Raw genomic sequence first — 20789 nt, 5'->3', positions numbered from 1 at the left:
TAATCCCTAAAGGCTTTAAAAAGTACATAACTTTTACGCTGTATTTCTTTAATGACATTGAAATTATGAATCAATACTTCGTTATTTGTTGATGTATGATGTTCGGTTCGTGGAATTCTTGTGAATTTCGCAAAGTACGAATGATGTTATCTGAAAAGTTTCGGGTACATCGATGATGAAAGTGTAAAATCAAATATATACTTGATTTATTATGAATTGGAATTTGTTGAATTGCGACAGAGATTGTAGTTAACGCTGGTTAAGTTGCGGCCGAAGGACGTACATTATTGCATATTTTTAATATGAATTAACCGAGTAGTTAAGATTCACACACAATAGCTTAGCACGGAAAGATTTATTTTTATTTCAAAATATATAAAATATACATATAATTTCTTCAAAGGGAATGAGTTAATTCTTCATAACTCGTTGATACAATATACGGGTTATTGATTCGTAATGATTTCCATAGTGATTCTTGAGCTGACGGAGTTTGTGATGTTATAGGTGTTGTTGATTCTGATGTTGACTGTACTGATGATGCTGGTGACGCTGACGGTACTGTTGATGCTGTTGGTAAAACAAGTTTAGCTTGTTAATCACACACCATTTTTGTCAGGGTTTCTACTCTTCCTTCTATCATTTTGGTTCGCTTAACTGATTTATGGTTAGGGCTAGATTAGATAATCTCTAAGACTTTAGAGATTACATAATCTGCGCGGAATGTTTCTCCAATGAAGTTATGAATTAATACTTCGTCGGTTATTGTTGTTGGTATTCCTTGGTATCTACAGGGCGTATGACATTGGTGCTCGTGGGACAGAGTGTAAAGTTGAGGTTTACGACGTGGTTGTGGTTGGGGTGGTAATGGTACTATTGGCGTTGATGATGGTGTTACTGGTTATGCTGCTGATGCTGCTGCTGGTGTTTGTAATCTCTGCACCATATTCTCCAAAGCCACTACCCGAGCGCGAAGCTCGTTGACTTTTTCTATTACACCGGGGTGATTGTCAGTTCGGACGAGCGGATAAATAAAATCTAAAATTTGATGTAATATATAATCGTGACGAGATACTCTGGAAATGAGCGAGAAAATGGTGTTTCGGACAGGTTCGCCGGTAAGTGCTTCAGGTTCTTCGTCAAGAGGGCAATGTGGTGGATGGAAGGGATCACCTTCTTCTTGTCTCCCATGATTGAGGAGGCTACGAACCCATCCCCAATTCATCCAGAATAGGTGTTGACTGATTGGTTGATCTATTCCGGTCACACTGCTTTCGGAGCTGGAGTGGGATTCCATTTCGAAATCCGAGGAACTTGAATTAATGATGAATTCCATTTCATACGATTGAATAAGGATATTTTTTTTTTCCGATATGAAATGATTTTCGGTTATCGGATGGTATTCTAATAACATATAATATCCATATATATAGAACAAAAGATTTCGTAAATTACGGAGGAATTTACGAGATATATCAGGCAACGTTTACAGTAATAGATACGATAAGATATGATTTAGCAGATACGCTAAGATATGAATTTTTGTCTATACACTATTCATGCAATCAATGCAGCAAGACGTGTCTTAGACTAAAAATGATAAGCAGGTAATTTTCTGAGGATGATAAGTAGTTAATTTTTGACACAAAATGATAAGCAAAACTATTGACATGCAGACACGGTCGAAGTCCAGACTCACTAATGCATCCTATCGACTTATCTGTTAGACACACTAATGCAGACCTGGTTCGCTAAGACCACCGCTCTGATACCAACTGAAAGGACCCGTTCATATACATTATAAACGATTCACAATAGTTGATTACATTGCGAGGTATTTGACCTCTATATGATACATTTTACAAACATTGCATTCGTTTTTAAAAGACAATCTTTCTTTACATCGAAAATTGACAGGCATGCATACCATTTCATAATATCCACTATCCAACTATAAATTGATTTAATAATAATCTTTGATGAACTCAATGACTCGAATGCAACGTTCTTCGAAATATGCTATGAAAGACTCCAAGTAATATCTTTAAAATGAGCAAATGCACAGCGGAAGATTTCTTTAACACCTGAGAATAAACATGCTTTAAAGTGTCAACCAAAAGGATGGTGAGTTCATTAGTTTATCATAATCATTTATTTCCATCATTTTAATAGACCACAAGAATTTCATTTCCAGTTCTCATAAATATACGTCCCATGCATAGAGACAAAAATAATCATTCATATGGTGAACACCTGGTAACCGACATTAACTAGATACATATAAGAATATCCCCTATCATTCCGGGATCCTCCTTCGGACATGATATAAATTTCGAAGTACTAAAGCATCCGGTACTTTGGATGGGGTTTGTTAGGCCCAATAGATCTATCTTTAGGATTCGCGTCAATTAGGGTGTCTGTTCCCTAATTCTTAGATTACCAGACTTTAATAAAAAGGGGCATATTCGATTTCGATAATTCAACCATAGAATGTAGTTTCAATTACTTGTGTCTATTTCGTCAAACATTTATAAAAGCGCATGTATTCTCAGTCCCAAAAATATAAAGGGTAAAAAGGTAAATGAAACTCACCATACTGTATTTCGTAGTAAAAATACATATAACGTCATTGAACAAGTGCAAGGTTGGCCTCGGATTCACGAATCTATATTAATTATATATATTTATATGTTGGTCAATATTTGTATAGCAATTTAGGTCAGGTCATAGTGTAATCCAATCCTATAGCTCGAGTCTAACTCTACAGTATAGTAACATGTTATATTACTCATGCTCAATTAAGATTCTAGTAAAAGGTGACGTGTGAAATAACGTAACACAAATGGTTTCATAATCATAAAATAGTATTTTAGGTTTTTTTTTTTTTTTTTTTTTTTTTTTTGAGAAAATCAACACAAAAAGTTAACTGAAAAGTTAACAGGAAAAGTCAAAGTTCAAAGTCAAAAGTCAAAGGTTAAAGTCAAAAGTCAAAGGTCAAAGTAAAAATGAGGTCGCATGCAAATATATAATAAATTATACAAAAATGATTTTGGGTCAAACATGACTAAACGGGCCACTTCAGCTATTTTTAGAAAAATTATCAGAACTCCGATTGATAAACGGCCAAAGATAAAAGTTACACATTACCAAAAAAATTAAGCATAAATATTACAGAAGTAAACTAAACCTAGACAACTCGTAGTTGCCAACGCGTTTTCGGCATTTCAAAGTTAATTTTTCAGCTTTAATAAATTTACAAAAGTGACCGAGTAGCCTACTTTGGAGATTTTTAGAAAATTCCTCAAAACTCGTATTGACAAACGGTCAAAGCCTGCAAATTCTCGTTACCACAAAGATATAACATGATTTTTGGCAAGAGTAAACACATATCAGGCTGACCATGACAACTGATACAAAACTGACATTTTTAAATAAAAAAGTTTCAGCTCTTTTTAGAATTTTAAAATGTGACCAAACTGTCAACTTTGATGATTTTTAGAAAAAGCGTCGAGACTCGAATTGACAAACGGCTAGAGTTGTTTATTAGACCTTATAGCAAAGAATTCAGTGGTATTTTTTTTTTATATATGAAACAATGCAGATCAGCGAGAATTTCAGTTCCCGTTTCGACATTTCATCAAAATTTGCAAAACTTCTTTTGTCCATAACTTGACAACCGTTCAACGAAACGAGACGTGCTTTATATGAAAATTCATCTACTCGACGAGTAGAATCCAAATAATCACTTTTTATAACCCATAAAATTAGTTCACTAATTATCATCAGCAATTTTAATTACGAAATTAATTATGCAATTTGTTTATTTCATAACTTTCTAACCATTACTTGGATTCAAGTGATTCTTAAAGCAAAATTCAACTATTTTTTGCTAGCTTTCCAACGACATGCATATCTTATACCTTATCTCAATCGTATATGTAACTAATTCAGGAATCAACATAACCTATCTAATGGCAATATCAAAAGTACAAGCATGCATAATCCTATATACTCGAGCACTAGTCAGGGATACACTATTAGTATATAAAAATTAAATTATGAGTACTCACATATCAATATTGAGATTCAATATTGCAGGAAAGGTACGTAAACGCAACAGAGATGATAAACACTATATTGACCTCACGAGCATACGCATGAACCATACTCAATCACCTCCATAGCTATAACCCATAATTTCCTTAATCTTATCCCACTCGAAAAAACAACTTCGAAATCACTCGGACAGCACTCCGTCGTAATATTTTATGTATACTAATAATATCTTGAGATAATACGGAGTAAATATATATATGTAAATCGATTGAGAGAGTTTAGAGAAAACTATTTTCAAGTTTCTATGAAATAATGAAACCTATTGAATTCTATTTATAATATATTTTTGAATTATTAAAGTGAATTATTAAAGTATGAATTATTAAAGTGAATTATTAAAGTATGAATTATTAAAGTGAATTATTAAAGTATGAATTATTAAAGTGAATTATTAAAGTATGAATTATTAAAGTGAATTATTAAAGTATGAATTATTAAAGTTAAAGTAAAGTAAAAATAAAGTAAAGGTAAAGTTTAAGTATAGTAAAAGTATAAAACTATGTACGTATAATACGCGTATAAATATATATAATATTAATTTAAATCGTTATATATATTTAATAAAATAAAATATAAATATCGTTATCTTTATCATACTAGTTAAGTAATGAGTTGTCAAAAGTGATTCTAGATATTTATAAAAGTTATATACGTTTTAATAATAAAGTTCTCTTTAAACTGAAAACGTTTTTGTACGTTTGAAACTAAATAGATCAATCGAGTCTTTATGAGATTCAGTCTTCCACTATCCTTTGTCTAGTTCTCAATGATTGACAATTTGTTCATATTTATAAATCACTTTACCATTTTCCGAATATTGTTAAAATGAAAAGATTTTTCAAATCAACGTGGGCCTTTCAACAGAGACTTGTAATCATAATTCAATATATCTGATAATTCAATCATTTGATCTTATTTTCTAATTCCATTGATAAACATTTTGAAACAGATACAATCATATAAAGTATTTAATCTAATATTTTGTTTACGTTTCAAGTTATAATATATATACACATATACATATATAATCATATTCGTTTAATGGTTCGTGAATCGTTGGAACTTGGTCGAGGTTGAATGAATGTAAGAACATAGTTTAAAATTCTTGAAATTTAACTTAACAAATATTGCTTATCGTGTCGGAAACATATAAAGATTAAAGTTTAAATTTGGTTGGAAATTTCCGGGTTGTCACAGAAAAGTTCGGGTCACTACATATTTCTTAAATAATCGCCCACTTGTTTAAAACATGCATTATGTATAATAATGATGTGCTTTTTATGAAACGAATGCAATATTTTCTAAAACGTATCATATAGAGGTCAAATACCTCGCTATGGGACCAATGAGAACGTACTGCGTTTATAGTAATATGGACGGCTCGTTTCAGTTGTTATGAACACCGATGGGAAATTTGAGTACCTTTCCCTTGTACTATTGGTTAACCATGGTTATGTGTAGTAGTATAGCATATTATATTGTTCGTGTTATATGCTATCGTTTGTGCTAGCTCGTGATATCGTGGATTTAGCATTGTGCATTGAAATGGTATGCTAATTTAAATTTCTAGCGTGTATGAGGTAGTTGTGTAAGTGGTTGCAAGTAAGTAGGTTATATATGTATATGTATAACTATTGCATTCACTAAGCTTTTAGCTTACCCTCTCGTTGTTTACCTTTTTCAGGTATTGTGTTATGAGGCTAGCTAGTTGTTAGACTAGTTGCGTAGGAGCGCTTGGGCTCGATGGGGGTAGGTTTTGGATATACGGATGCGGAATGGGTATTTGGTAGCCCCCGAGATTATGCTCTTGGTATCGGGTTGGGTTATAGAGTCCTAACTCGTCTAAATGTAAATTGGGATTGAAACTTGTATTTTGTACGAAAGACGTAAAACGGCCAATGTGGTCCAGGTGTTGTAAAACTCATTTTATTATTGGAACGTGTTATGTTTATCTAATATTATATGTTGTGAAAAAAGCGTTTCGTCTAAAAGTGTCAGGAAGTGGGAGATCTTTAATTGAAAATTCGAAATTTCGGACAGAAGATGACCAGGCCTTGGGCGCGTCGCGCACAGGCAGGGGAGCGTGCCGCGCACCCTTCTGTCACATATATATAAATAAAAAAAATTTGCGTATTCGGTTGGATAACGGGTTGAGTGGACCGAAGATACCAAGGAATACCAACAACAACAAACGATGAAGTATTGACTCATCACTTCCTTGAAGAAATATTCTGCAGAGAATATGTAGTTTCTAAAAGTTTTAGAGATTACTTATTCTAGTTCTAACCATAAACCAGATGAGTGGACCGAAATGATAGAAGGAAGAGTAGAAACCCTGACAAGAATGGTGCGTGATTTACAAGTTAGACTTGTTATACAAGCGCCACCGGTAGTACCACCAGCATCACCATCAGTATCACCAACACCAGCAACACCTGTAGCACCACAAGCTACATCAGCTCTATAACCATCAACGGTATCGACACCACAAGCAACAACGAGTATATTATATCAACGAGTTATGAAATATTAACTCATTCCCTCTGAAGAATTTATATGTATATCTTATATATATATAAACTTTGGAAACCATAATATATCTTTCCTTACTAAGCTATTACGTATGAAATTTTTGGGGGTAAGTACTACTCGGTTAATTCATATTACTAATATGCTATGATGCACATCCTTCGTTAACGACTTAACCATCGTTAACTACAATCTCTGTTTCAACTCAATGAATTCCATTTCATAATAAACCTAGTGTATTAATCAACTACATGTTTGATTTTATACTTTTATCTTCGATGTACTCGAAACTTTCTAGAAAACATCATTTATATCTTACGAAGTTCATAAGAATTCCACGAGCACCAACATCCTTCACCGAGGAATATCAATAAGAATAGATAATGAAGTATCGATTACATTAGTGAAATACTCCGCGAAGATTATGTAATCTTTAATGTTTTAGAGATTATTTATTTCTAGTTCCAGTCGAAAATCAAATGAGTTTAATAGTATATTAACTCATTAAATCCGTATTACATCCGAAGAAAATATACATATATATTTTCATAAAGACTGTAGTAAAATTCTTCTGTACAAAATATTACTTGTGAAATTTTTTAACGGGTAGGTAATACCCGGGAAATATATAAGTTCACAATTAATATGTTACACTGTACATTCTTTAATTTTGATTCAAGAATCATTAACTATACTCACTACATTCACAACGATATACATCCTTCCATAAGAATCATAACAACCATTTCATACAAATTCGATTACACATTCTGATTTTTGACAGATCAGAATCCGAGTCAAGATTTAACAGAAGATATCACTATTAGATTTTCACATCTTACAAAATCATACTTTGAATTCAAAACTGTGCTAGATCCTTTGACATTATTATTACCGAAAATAACTTTGCAATTCCTTTTCAAAGTAGCCAGTTTTGTCACACCTCCAGCAAATCAACTTCAATTTTTCATTCGAATAAGCCTTATTATAACAATTACCCCTTCATCATTGTTACAGGGGAACCTTTTATATCTCGCCACATTAGCAGTAAACTTACCAACAACTTCATTGATCTTTGACCTTCCGAAAAATCATTATACTCATTGAAACTCTATCATGTACTCATCCACATCTTGTAACAATAATTGCCATACCAACTACAGGGAATTAGCAATCAGTATTTTGAATCTTGCAGTGTTTCTACATCAACAGTTATATGCATACATATAACAATTATCTCTTAGAATTATGATCTTCCATTATGAAATTCTGAAAAGCGCTCAGCCTCCTCGAAATTTTGAAAAATACTGATGAAGCAGCAAAAACTGTAAACGACCTTAACAACCAAAAGTTTGATGATAAAGAATAGTGTGTTGGCAAAGCTCAGAAAAAGAGAAGGTTTGGAACTGGAAAACGGATTGAGCAAACCATGAAGGAGGCTGTGGACAAATCACAAAGACTAAACCTGCCTTCAAAGAATCCAAATGATTCAGTGTCTGCTGAAGTCATTAACGAATACCTTGCTCCTGACTCTAAACCTTTGCGGACAAATATTCTTCATCACCTTTCGAAATTAGAAATTCTAAGATATCATCGTATCTTTCATTATAAATATCCTCGATATTTCTGAAGATATTTTCATCTGAAATTATATATGTTTTCGCGCTATTTGTGTTACATCATAAAGAAATTGTTTTAGTTTCTAAAAATCTAAAAAAATCGAATTTAAAATATGAATGTTTTTGAAGTAGTGTTAGGAATTGAAGCATGAGTTAGTATAATATAATGACACTTGATCAACGTGATTATATTACAGTAAGTCATGCTGAGTTTCTAATGAAACGTGATAAAGGTTCACAGATCATACCCTCATCATGAACCATGTTACATAACTCTTTCATTCTATTTAACCTCTAAACTATAAAGAAAATATTTTTCTTGATGATTCGGTCTTTTCCAGATATTCTGGTAATTTGATAAATCAAATCGTGCTATTACCTTTCCATTCTACTTTGTATATTATGATCATTCGAAACTTCATATCTACGAATTCTGGACCATTATTCGCTTGACTTGTAGTCGGGAAGAAGAAACAAAATCATGGAGCTCCTAAATATAAGGGAAAATATAAAGCTTGACAACAACACATAAATTACAGACTGTGCATATCAATACGTATTGCAATGTAAAGACACAAGAGAATTAAAAACATTATAAACCCAAGGTAATAGTAGAAGAAAATAACTTCCTCTTGTGGCAGATGAAATAGAAGAATGAAGGATACTATAGCCAGGAAAATGTCAAGAATCAGGACTAGATTTAGCATTTTTATAATCTATTGGGATGTATGAAATAAGGAAAAAGATTATATGAGTGGTGAAAATAAATGAAACGGAAGAGGTCAATTTATAGCGAAATATCAGACATAGCAATCGAGGCAGATTACCGCATTTAATCAAAGAGGATCATAATTTCCTTGATTACCGGAGAATCAAATCTTTTATGGATTTCAAGGATTATCTTTAAAATCCTTGAAATCCAGAAATCAACCGTGACTACGTCAAAAGTTAAATCTTTATCTCAACCTTTTGTGACAGCTTCACTCGTACGCTTCACATAATCGAATCATTTTATCTATATTAGTCAATAATGATGAAACTCTGTTTACCAACTCATATTCGTCATGAAAACATTTTTATTGTTAGCCGTGACAATCTCTATCCAATTTCGGGACGAAATTTATTTAACGGGTAGGTACTGTGATGACCCGGAAATTTTTGACCAAATTTAAACTTAATCTTTATATGATTTCGACAAGATAAGTAAAGTCTGTAATATTGATTCTCAAATTTTTTGAACTAATGTTATATATTCAGTTAACCTTTGACTGTTGACCGACGATTCACGAATATCTATTTGTAAATATATATATATATATATATATATATATATATATATATATATATATATATATATATATATATATATATATATATATATATATATATATATGCACACAATAAGTTGGAATATTAATTATTAAAATTAATTATAAATAACTTGCAATGTGTATTTAAAAACTAATTTATGTATATTAAATAAAGATATATATATATATATATATATATATATATATATATATATATATATATATATATATATATATATATATATATATATATATATATATATATTTATATATAATTTCAAGTTATTTAGTAAACGATAGTAACATTCGATTATTTATTCGATTGATATTTAGATAAGTTAACTAAAACATTTAAGATGAACAAGTAAAGCACTAATTTGCTACAGTATTTTCGAATTGCCACAGTACTCGAAAAGCTACAGTGTTTTCGAAAACCACTATTTGCTACAGTAAAAATCATTTTGCTACAGTAAAACACTATTTCAAAATGAAAATGTAAGTATATTTTACAAATGTTATAAAATATAATATTAACTTAGATATAAAACGTTTTGATTTAAAATAATATTATTATATATTAAGACGTTAATTTATAGACGCAAATGACCAAAACACTCGAAAGTTCAAGATACACTTTGAGTAATATAGTTTATTGATAATTTAAGACTATATTTTGACAAAGGTACGAATCACGAAACGTAAAGTACAAGTTTTCTAAGCGTACGAAAGGACGTTCGAAAAACCGGAATCGGGACATAAGTCGAACGTAAACGTACAAGACATCGGAACCAAAATTACAAGTTAACTAGGCACCAGAATATAATATAATATATAATTAATTTATATAAATTATATATATTATATATTTATTTAATCATGTCGACAAGCAAAATAACAAACGATTGTGACCTGGCTGAGGGACTCATGCGATCGCATGAGAATCCCATACAAACCTCATGCGATCGCATGAGGTGTTGGGACAGAAATGTTCCTATAAATTCGTTCAATTGCAGGCGAGTTCAAACATATATCCTTCTCTATCTATCTTACTCTCTCAATATATATATATATATATATATATATATATATATATATATATATATATATATATATATATATATATATATATATATATATAATTATTATTATTATTATTATTATTATTATTATTATTAAGATTAATTTTGGAGTATTATTATTAGTAGTATTATACATAAAATACTACGACGAGGTCATGAGCAAGTTGTTTCAAAACGGGTTTTGCGAGCGGGATAGAGCTAAGGAAATTATGGGTTATAGCTATGGATGTTATGGGTATGGTTCGAGGGTATTGCTCGTGAGTCAAACTAGTGTTTAGCATCTCCGTTGCGTCTACGTACTTTCCTGCAATATTGAATCACAATATCGATACGTGAGCATTCATATCTTACCTTTTATATATTAATAATGTATCCATGTCTTGTGCTCGAGTATATATGTTTGTGCATGCTTGTATGCTTTAATTTTGTCATTAAACAGTTTATGATGAATCACTAATTTGTTACATATGCTACTGATATAAAGTATATGATATGCATGTCATTGTAAAGCTATCGAAAAATTAATAACTTTTCATTTAGAAATCACGTGATTTCGATGAACGGATTAAAAGATATGGTCTGTGACGACCCGGGAATTTCCGACCAAATTTAAACTTAATCTTTATATGTTTCCGACACGATAAGCAAAGTCTGTAATGTTGAGTCTCGAAAACTTTGGAACAGTTTACATGAATGCATTTGCCCTTTTGACCATTCTCGACGATTCACGAACTACTAATTGTAAATAGATATGTATATATATATATATATATATATATATATATATATATATATATATATATATATATATATATATATATATATATATATGATTTCAAATTTAATTAGTAAAAGAAGATTCATATATAGATATAGATTAATATATCCTGAACTATTAAGATAAGAACGGCCATCAATTGTCACTACGACAACTTGAAGTTGTAAATATTACTAATTAAAGTTTATTATTATATTTCAAAAACGAATGCAATGTTTGTAAAATGTATCATATAGAGGTCAAGTACCTCGCGATGAAATCAACTATTGTGAATCGTTTATAATCGATAAACCCGGGAATTTCCGACCAAATTTAAACTTAATCTTTATATGTTTATGACACGATAAACAAAGTCTGTAATGTTGAGTCTCGAAAACTTTAGAACAGTTTACATGAATGCATTTGCCCTTTTGACCATTCTCGACGATTCACGAACAACTAATTGTAAATAGATATGTATATATATATATATATATGTATGTATATATATATATATATATATATATATATATATATATATATATATATATATAATTTCAAATTTAATTAGTAAACGAAGGTTCATATATAGATATAGATTAATATATCCTGAACTATTAAGATAAGAACGACCATCAACTGTCACTACGACAACTTGAAGTTGTAAATATTACTAATTAAAGTTTACTATAATATTCATCGTTTTAACTTGCATGATATCCTTTTATTGAGGTCTTGTAGGGACATATTAGCCTCATCTATATTATTTTTTTTTATTTTTTTTCACTGTAATACATATCAATCAACTTCCATTATCACAAACCACATTCAAATATTACTAATTGATTCCTTAAAATATTACTACTACGCATGAAGACAACAAGTTGAATTATAAAACTTTATTTTGCGAATCACGTTAAAGGCAAAGCCTTTTTATTTTGGAACTCTCACGTAAAGGTTAGGATAAAGGGGTGATTTATTATTATATATATATATATATATATATATATATATATATATATATATATATATATATATATATATATATATATATTTTGTCGACGCTCACAAACAAATATTCAGATATGTATGCCCAGTATTATTATTATATTTGATATTACACTACTTTCACACTCAAGTCACGGATCAATTTAACATCACAAGTGGCAATTGTATGTTTTTTTGTTCTTTCACACTTTACAACTGTAAACATATTTAGAATATAAATATCTGTGTTTATCAAACAATTCATCCACAATTGAATACCCCATTTGATTTCTTTAATCTTTTTTTAGTCAAGATTGATACTTTTCCTCAAACAATGTATCACGTTTTTGCTTTAGGACAAAGGTGGCAACTTGAAGAATTTTAATATATATTCCATTCATATTAATGTTTCATAACATGAACCCATCTTTCATTCATACATGTATCCATTTTTCTTTCTCCTGCATAACAAGAACCATAACTATCACCTTACCACATAATAATCAAACATAATCACCAACACACGCTATCACCTAACTCTCGGTTCATCACCATGAACCACCGGTTAACCGTCTTCACCTTGTAAACACCCACAAACTTTTGTGATCAAAACCCACTTACATAATATATATATATATATATATATATATATATATATATATATATATATATATATATATATACTACACATACACGATTATGGAACTAATCAAGCCATCACCATTCTTAATTGATTACCAAACCATCACCTTTTCATCACCTATCGTTGGCTACCACTACTGCAAATTTCTATTATGCTCGTCGACCATCACCATATATTACTTGCTGCACATAAACCATCGAGATCCTTCTTGTGTGTTGTTGTTCGAAACAGACTTCTGTTTTCGTTTGTTAAGTTTCAAATCGAACAATTACCTTGTTCTCCTCCCTGCTATAATATTCGATCATTACCACCAAAGAAAAACGATCACCATTGAAAACCCATTGATCTGCCACCATACCACCATGACTCTACCACCATCTCCATCACACCACCTCCACTCTCACATAACTGTACACTATTTTTTTGTCACCATTTATGATCCAACAATCAAGACACCACCTATATTTTTTTATTTTGTTTTGTTTATGTTTCTGCGAAAAAACAACAACATATTATTGTTGCTGCCACTTGCCACTTTCTGTTTCAATATCCACGATAATTTTATTTTATTTTATTTTATTTTATTTTTTTTTTGTTATCCTCCCTGGTGGCCGACATACTTGATTAAGATAACCCCACTTGTTTGTTGAATAAAAAGGAAACCGAAATCCATATTGTGATTACTGCAGTTGGGCCGTATTTTTTTCTTTTGAGTTTACACTTTTGGGCTGTAGGATTTTCTGATTTCCTGAATGGACTTGTGAGAAGTGGGCTTGGAAACCTGCACTTGGGCCGAAAGCAACTGAGTCCAGACAGAAATTTATATGATTTTACGCATGAGAATTATTTTCATTATAATAATGATGATGGCTATGATGTAAATGATAATGATCATAAGATAATGATGATGAGGTGATGTTATGAGGACGATAATACATGATGATAATGATGACCGATGTTGGATATTTATAAAATAGTTTTGATGAAAAAGAAGGAAACCGAAACATTGTATAAGTAAAAATAAAATTCGTATAATTTTGAAAAAGAAAGAGTGGAGCAATGGTATGAGGTGTTGTGTCTAAGCGAGAGTTCTCGGGTTCGAGCCTAGGTTCGGACATTTTTTTTAAGAAAAAGAAGAAGAAGGATAAAGGAGTAAAGGTTAAAAACAATTTAGGTTGGATGTTATCGGGTTAGCGGGACGTCGCGGTTTCAAACCCGGACTTGAGCATTTTTTTTTGACTACTTCTTTGAGGTAGTTTACTTATTACTCATTATTATTATTATTATTATTATTATTATTATTATTATTATTATTATTATTATTATTATTATTATTATTATTATTATTATTATTATTATTATTATTATTAATATTATTATTATTATTATTATTATTATTATTATTATTATTATTATTATTATTATTATTATTATTATTATTATTATTATTACTACTACTATGGTTATTATCATTAACATTAAAAATTAATAGCTTAATTGAAATTATAACTATCGTTATTATTATCATTATCACTATCACTATTATTATTATTATTATTATTATTATTATTATTATTATTATTATTATTATTATTATTATTATTATTATTATTATTATTATTATTATTATTATTATTCTTATTATTATTATTATTATTATTATTATTATTTTCATTAACATGATTTTTATATATAATTTTATTTACATTATTTTACTATCACTATTATTATCATTAGTATTATTATTATTATTGTATTTTTATTTTTACTACAAACATTATAACATTTTATATAAATATTAAATATAACAAATTACTGATTTTTAATATAATACCAACTACAAATATATATATTGTAATATAACTATATATATGAATATTGATTATTTACAAAATAACTATATATAAAATAACACTGAAGATATAAAATATAAATAAAATATATATATATATTTATATAACTACAACACTTAATATATAAATATTATGTAGGAGGATTTATGTGATTATATGTCTTAACATATATACTTGATATAGGTTCGTGAATCCGAGGCCAACCCTGCATTGTTCAATGTCGTCATATGTATTTTACTACAAAATACAGTATAGTGAGTTTCATTTGCCTTTTTACCCTTTATATTTTTGGGCTGAGAATACATGCGCAATTTTTATAACTGTTTTACGAAATAGACACAAGTAATTAAAACTACATTATATGGTTGAATGATCGAAATCGAATATGCCCCTTTTTAGTCTGGTAATCTAAGAATTAGGGAACAAACACCCTAATTGAGGCGAACTCTAAAGATAGATCTATCTGGCCCAACAACCCCCATCCAAAGTACCGGATGCTTTAGTACTTCGAAATTTATATCATGTCCGAAGGAGGATCCCGGAATGATGGGGATATTCTTATATGCATATTGTGAATGTCGGTTACCAGGTGTTCAATCCATATGAATGATATTTTTGTCTCTATGCATGGGACGTATGTTTATGAGAAACGGAAATATGAAATCTTGTGGTCTATTAAAATTATAAAATGATTATTTATGTTAAACTAATGAACTCACCAACCTTTTGGTTGACACTTGAAAGCATGTTTATTCTCAGGTACGAAAGAAATCTTCCGCTGTGCATTTGCTCATTTTAGAGATATTACTTGGAGTCATTCATGACATATTTCAAAAGACGTTGCATTCGAGTCGTTGAGTTCATCAAGATTATTATTAATTCATTCATAGTTAGATATATTACAAAATGGTATGCATGTCGTCAACTTTTGATGTAATGAAAGATTGTCTTTTCAAAAACGAATGCAATGTTTGTAAAATGTATCATATAGAGGTCAAGTACCTCGCGATGTAATCAACTATTGTGAATCTTTTATAATCGATATGGACTTCGTTCGGATCGATTAGGACGGGTCTCTACAGTTGGTATCAGAGCGGTGGTCTTAGCGAACCAGGTCTTGCATTAGTGTGTCTAACTGATAGTTGTTTAGATGCTTTAGTGAGTCTGGACTTCGACCGTGTCTGCATGTCAAAAGTTTTGCTTATCATTTCTAGTCGGAAATCATCTGCTTATCATCCTTAAGAAATTACCTGCTTATCATTCTTAGTCTAGACATGTCTTACTGCCTCTATTGCATAGACAGTGTATAGATGAATTCATATCTTAGCGTATCTGTTATTGTTACCTTTGCCTGACAGCTTCCGTAGATTCTTCCGTAACTTATGGGATTTTAGTATTATATATGCATATGTAAATTATGTATTGCAGGGTACTAATCAACATACTATAATCTATTTCTTATCAAAATCCTTCATCTGATTGTACGGGATGAATCCCTCAACCAGTTCGAGTCCCTCAGATTTCGATAGCTATTTCGATAGTTATTCCGACAACTATTCCGACATGGATATTCACCTAAGCTTCGAAAACGGTGTCACAAGAATGAATCAATCAATCAGCCATCTGTAGTGACCCAAACTTTTCCATGTTTATATATATATTAAATGAAATTGTTATTTACATGATTAAGTTTTTCCAACATGTTAAGCAATCAAACTTGTTAAGACTTGATTAATTGAAATAGGTTTCATATAGACAATTGACCACCCAAGTTGACCAGTGATTCACGAACGTTAAAACTTGTAAAAACTATATGATGACATATATATAGATATATATTTAGTTAACATGATATTATGATAAGTAAACATATCATTAAGTATATTAACAATGAACTACATATGTAAAAACAAGACTACTAACTTAATGATTTTGAAACGAGACATATATGTAACGATTATCGTTGTATCGACATTTAATGTATATATATATATATCATATTAAGAGATATTCATACATCATAATATCATGATAATATAATAATTTAAAATCTCATTTGATATTATAAACATTGGGTTAACAACATTTAACAAGATCGTTAACCTAAAGGTTTCAAAACAACACTTACATGTAACGACTAACGATGACTTAACGACTCACTTAAAATGTATATACATGTAGTGTTTTAATATGTATTCATACACTTTTGAAAGACTTCAAGACACTTATCAAAATACTTCTACTTAACAAAAATTCTTACAATTATATCCTCGTTCAGTTTCATCAACAATTCTACTCGTATGCACCCGTATTCATACTCGTACAATACACAGCTTTTAGATGTATGTACTATTGGTATATACACTCCAATGATTAGCTCTTAGCAGCCCATGTGAGTCACCTAACACATGTGGGAACGATCATTTGGCAACTAGCAAGAAATATATCATAAAATTACAAAAATATGAGTAATCATTCATGACTTATTTACATGAAAACAAAATTACATATCCTTTATATCTAATCCATACACCAACGACCAAAAACACCTACAAACACTTTCATTCTTCAATTTTCTTCATCTAATTGATCTCTCTCAAGTTCTATCTTCAAGTTCTAAGTGTTCTTCATAAATTCTACAAGTTCTAGTTTCATAAAATCAAGAATACTTCCAAGTTTGCTAGGTTACTTCCAATCTTGTAGAGTGATCATCCAACCTCAAGAAATATTTCTTATTTACAGTAAGATATCTTTCTAATACAAGGTAATACTCATATTCAAACTTTGATTCAATTTCTATAACTATAACAATCTTATTTCGAGTGGAAATCTTACTTGAACTTATTTTTCGTGTCATGATTCTGCTTCAAGAACTTTCAAGCCATCCAAGGATCCTTTGAAGCTAGATCCATTTTTTTCATTTCCAGTAGCTTTATCCAGAAAACTTGAGGTAGTAATGATGTTCATAACATCATTCGATTCATACATATAAAGCTATCTTATTCGAAGGTTTAAACTTGTAATCACTAGAACATAGTTTAGTTAATTCTAAACTTGTTCGCAAACAAAAGTTAATCCTTATAACTTGACTTTTAAAATCAACTAAACACATGTTCTATATCTATATTATATGCTAACTTAATGATTTAAAACCTGGAAACACGAAGAACACTGTAAAACCGGACATATGCCGTCGTAGTAACACCGCGGGCTGTTTTGGGTTAGTTAATTAAAAACTATGATAAACTTTGATTTAAAAGTTGTTCTTCTGGGAAAATGATTTTTCTTATGAATATGAAACTATATCCAAAAATCATGATTAAACTCAAAGTGGAAGTATGTTTTCTAAAATGGTCATCTAGACGTCGTTCTTTCGACTGAAATGACTACCTTTACAAAAACGAATTGTAACTTATATTTCTGACTATAAACCTATACTTTTTCTGTTTATATTCATAAAATATAGTTCAATATGAAACCATAGCAATTTGATTCACTCAAAACGGATTTAAAATGAAGAAGTTATGGGTAAAACAAGATTGGATAATTTTTCATGTTGTAGCAACGTGAAAATTGGTAACAAATCTATATTAATCATATCCTAGCTAACTTATATTGTATTATACATGTATTCTAATATATTATGTAATCTTGGGATACCATAGACACGTATACAAATGTTTTGACATATCATATCGACCCATGTGTATATATTATTTGGAACAACTATAGACACTCTATATGCAGTAATGTGGGAGTTAGCTATACAGGGTTGAGGTTGATTCCAAAAATATATATACTTTGAGTTGTGATCTAGCCTGAGACGTGTATACACTGGGTCGTGGATTGATTTAAGATAATATATATCAATTTTTTCTGTACATCTAACGTTGGACAACTAGTTGTAGGTTACTAACGAGGACAGCTGACTTAATAAACTTAAAACATCAAAATGTACTAAAAGTGTTGTAAATATATTTTGAATATACTTTGATATATATGTACATATTTTTTATAGGTTCGTGAATCGACCAGTGGCCAAGTCTTACTTCCTGACGAAGTAAAAATATGTGAAAGTGAGTTATAGTCCCACTTTTAAAATCTAATATTTTTGGGATGAGAATACATGCAGGTTTTATAAATGATTTACAAAATAGACACAAGTACGTGAAACTACATTCTATGGTTGAATTATCGAAATCGAATATGCCCCTTTATATTAAGTCTGGTAATCTAAGAATTAGGGAACAGACACCCTAATTGACGCGAATCCTAAATATAGATCTATTGGGCCTAACAAACCCCATCCAAAGTACCGGGTGCTTTAGTACTTCGAAATTTATATCATATCCGAAGGGTGTCCCGGAATGATGGGGATATTCTTATATATGCATCTTGTTAATGTCGGTTACCAGGTGTTCACCATATGAATGATTTTTATCTCTATGTATGGGATGTGTATTGAAATATGAAATCTTGTGGTCTATTGTTATGATTTGATATATATATATATATATATATATATATATATATATATATATATATATATATATATATATATATATATATATATATATATATATATATATATATATATATATATATATATAGGTTAAACCTATAACTCACCAACATTTTTGTTGACGTTTAAAGCATGTTTATTCTCAGGTGAATACTAAGAGCTTCCGCTGTTGCATACTAAAATAAGGACAAGATTTGGAGTCCATGTTTGTATGATATTGTGTAAAAACTGCATTTAAGAAACATATGTCGATGTAATATATTTCTATTGTAAACCATTATGTAATGGTCGTGTGTAAACAGTATATTTTAGATTATCATTATTTGATAATCTACGTAATGCTTTTGAAACCTTTATTGATAAAATAAAGGTTATGGTTGTTTTAAAAATGAATGCAGTCTTTGAAAAACGTCTCATATAGAGGTCAAAACCTCGCAACGAAATCAATTAATATGGAACGTTTATAATCAATATGAACGGGACATTTCAGTTGGTATCAGAGTGCTGGTCTTAGAGAACCAGAATTTTACATTAGTGTATCTTATCGAGTTTGTTAGGATGCATTAGTGAGTCTGGACTTCGACCGTGTTTACTTGAAAAATGATTGCTTAACAAATTTTGTTGAAAACTATATATTTTTAACATGTGAATATTATGTGATATATTAATCTCTTAACGTGTTTGATATTATGTGATAGATATCTACCTCTAGAACAAGTCCCATTGACTCACCTAATAATAATGAAGAGTCAAATGTAAATTGGAATGATTCGTGGACTGATTCACAAGTTCCCGAAGAGGAACCGGAAGAAGAGTCGGAACCGGAAGAAGAATTGGAACCGGAAGAAGAATCGGAACCGAAAGAAGAAATCGAACCAGTGGGGGAAATAATAAAACGGTTAAGTAGAAGAAAATCCTCAACCAACCGACCAAAGTTAATTATGGTCAATGGTGTTTCCGCTAAGGAATCAAAGTATTGGGAGGATTACCAATTCTCCGATGAATCGGATCCCTACAAGGATTCCGATGATGTTATAGAAATTACCCCAACACAATTTAATAAGACAAAAGAGAACAATAAGGGAAAGGGAATAAAAATAGAGAAATTTGATTCCAAACCCGATGAACTTTATATGTATCGTCAACACCCGTATTTCTTAAGTTGTGACAATAACCCGGGAACCTCTAAACCACCAGGTTTTTCTAAACCAATGTGGAAAACGACGGCTCGTATTAGGGGAACATCATATATCCCTAGAAACTTGGCAAAACGAACCAAAACCGAAGAAGAAGAAGAAGAAACGAGCGAGTTGGAATAAGATAGTTGTATTCGTGTGGTGTAATATATGTAATATAGTGTGCTTATGCTTTATG

The sequence above is a fragment of the Rutidosis leptorrhynchoides genome, chromosome 2 (genome assembly GCF_046630445.1).
Source record: "Rutidosis leptorrhynchoides isolate AG116_Rl617_1_P2 chromosome 2, CSIRO_AGI_Rlap_v1, whole genome shotgun sequence".
NCBI classification, from domain to species: Eukaryota; Viridiplantae; Streptophyta; class Magnoliopsida; order Asterales; family Asteraceae; genus Rutidosis; species Rutidosis leptorrhynchoides.
Note: the sequence above shows the minus strand (reverse complement) of the source record.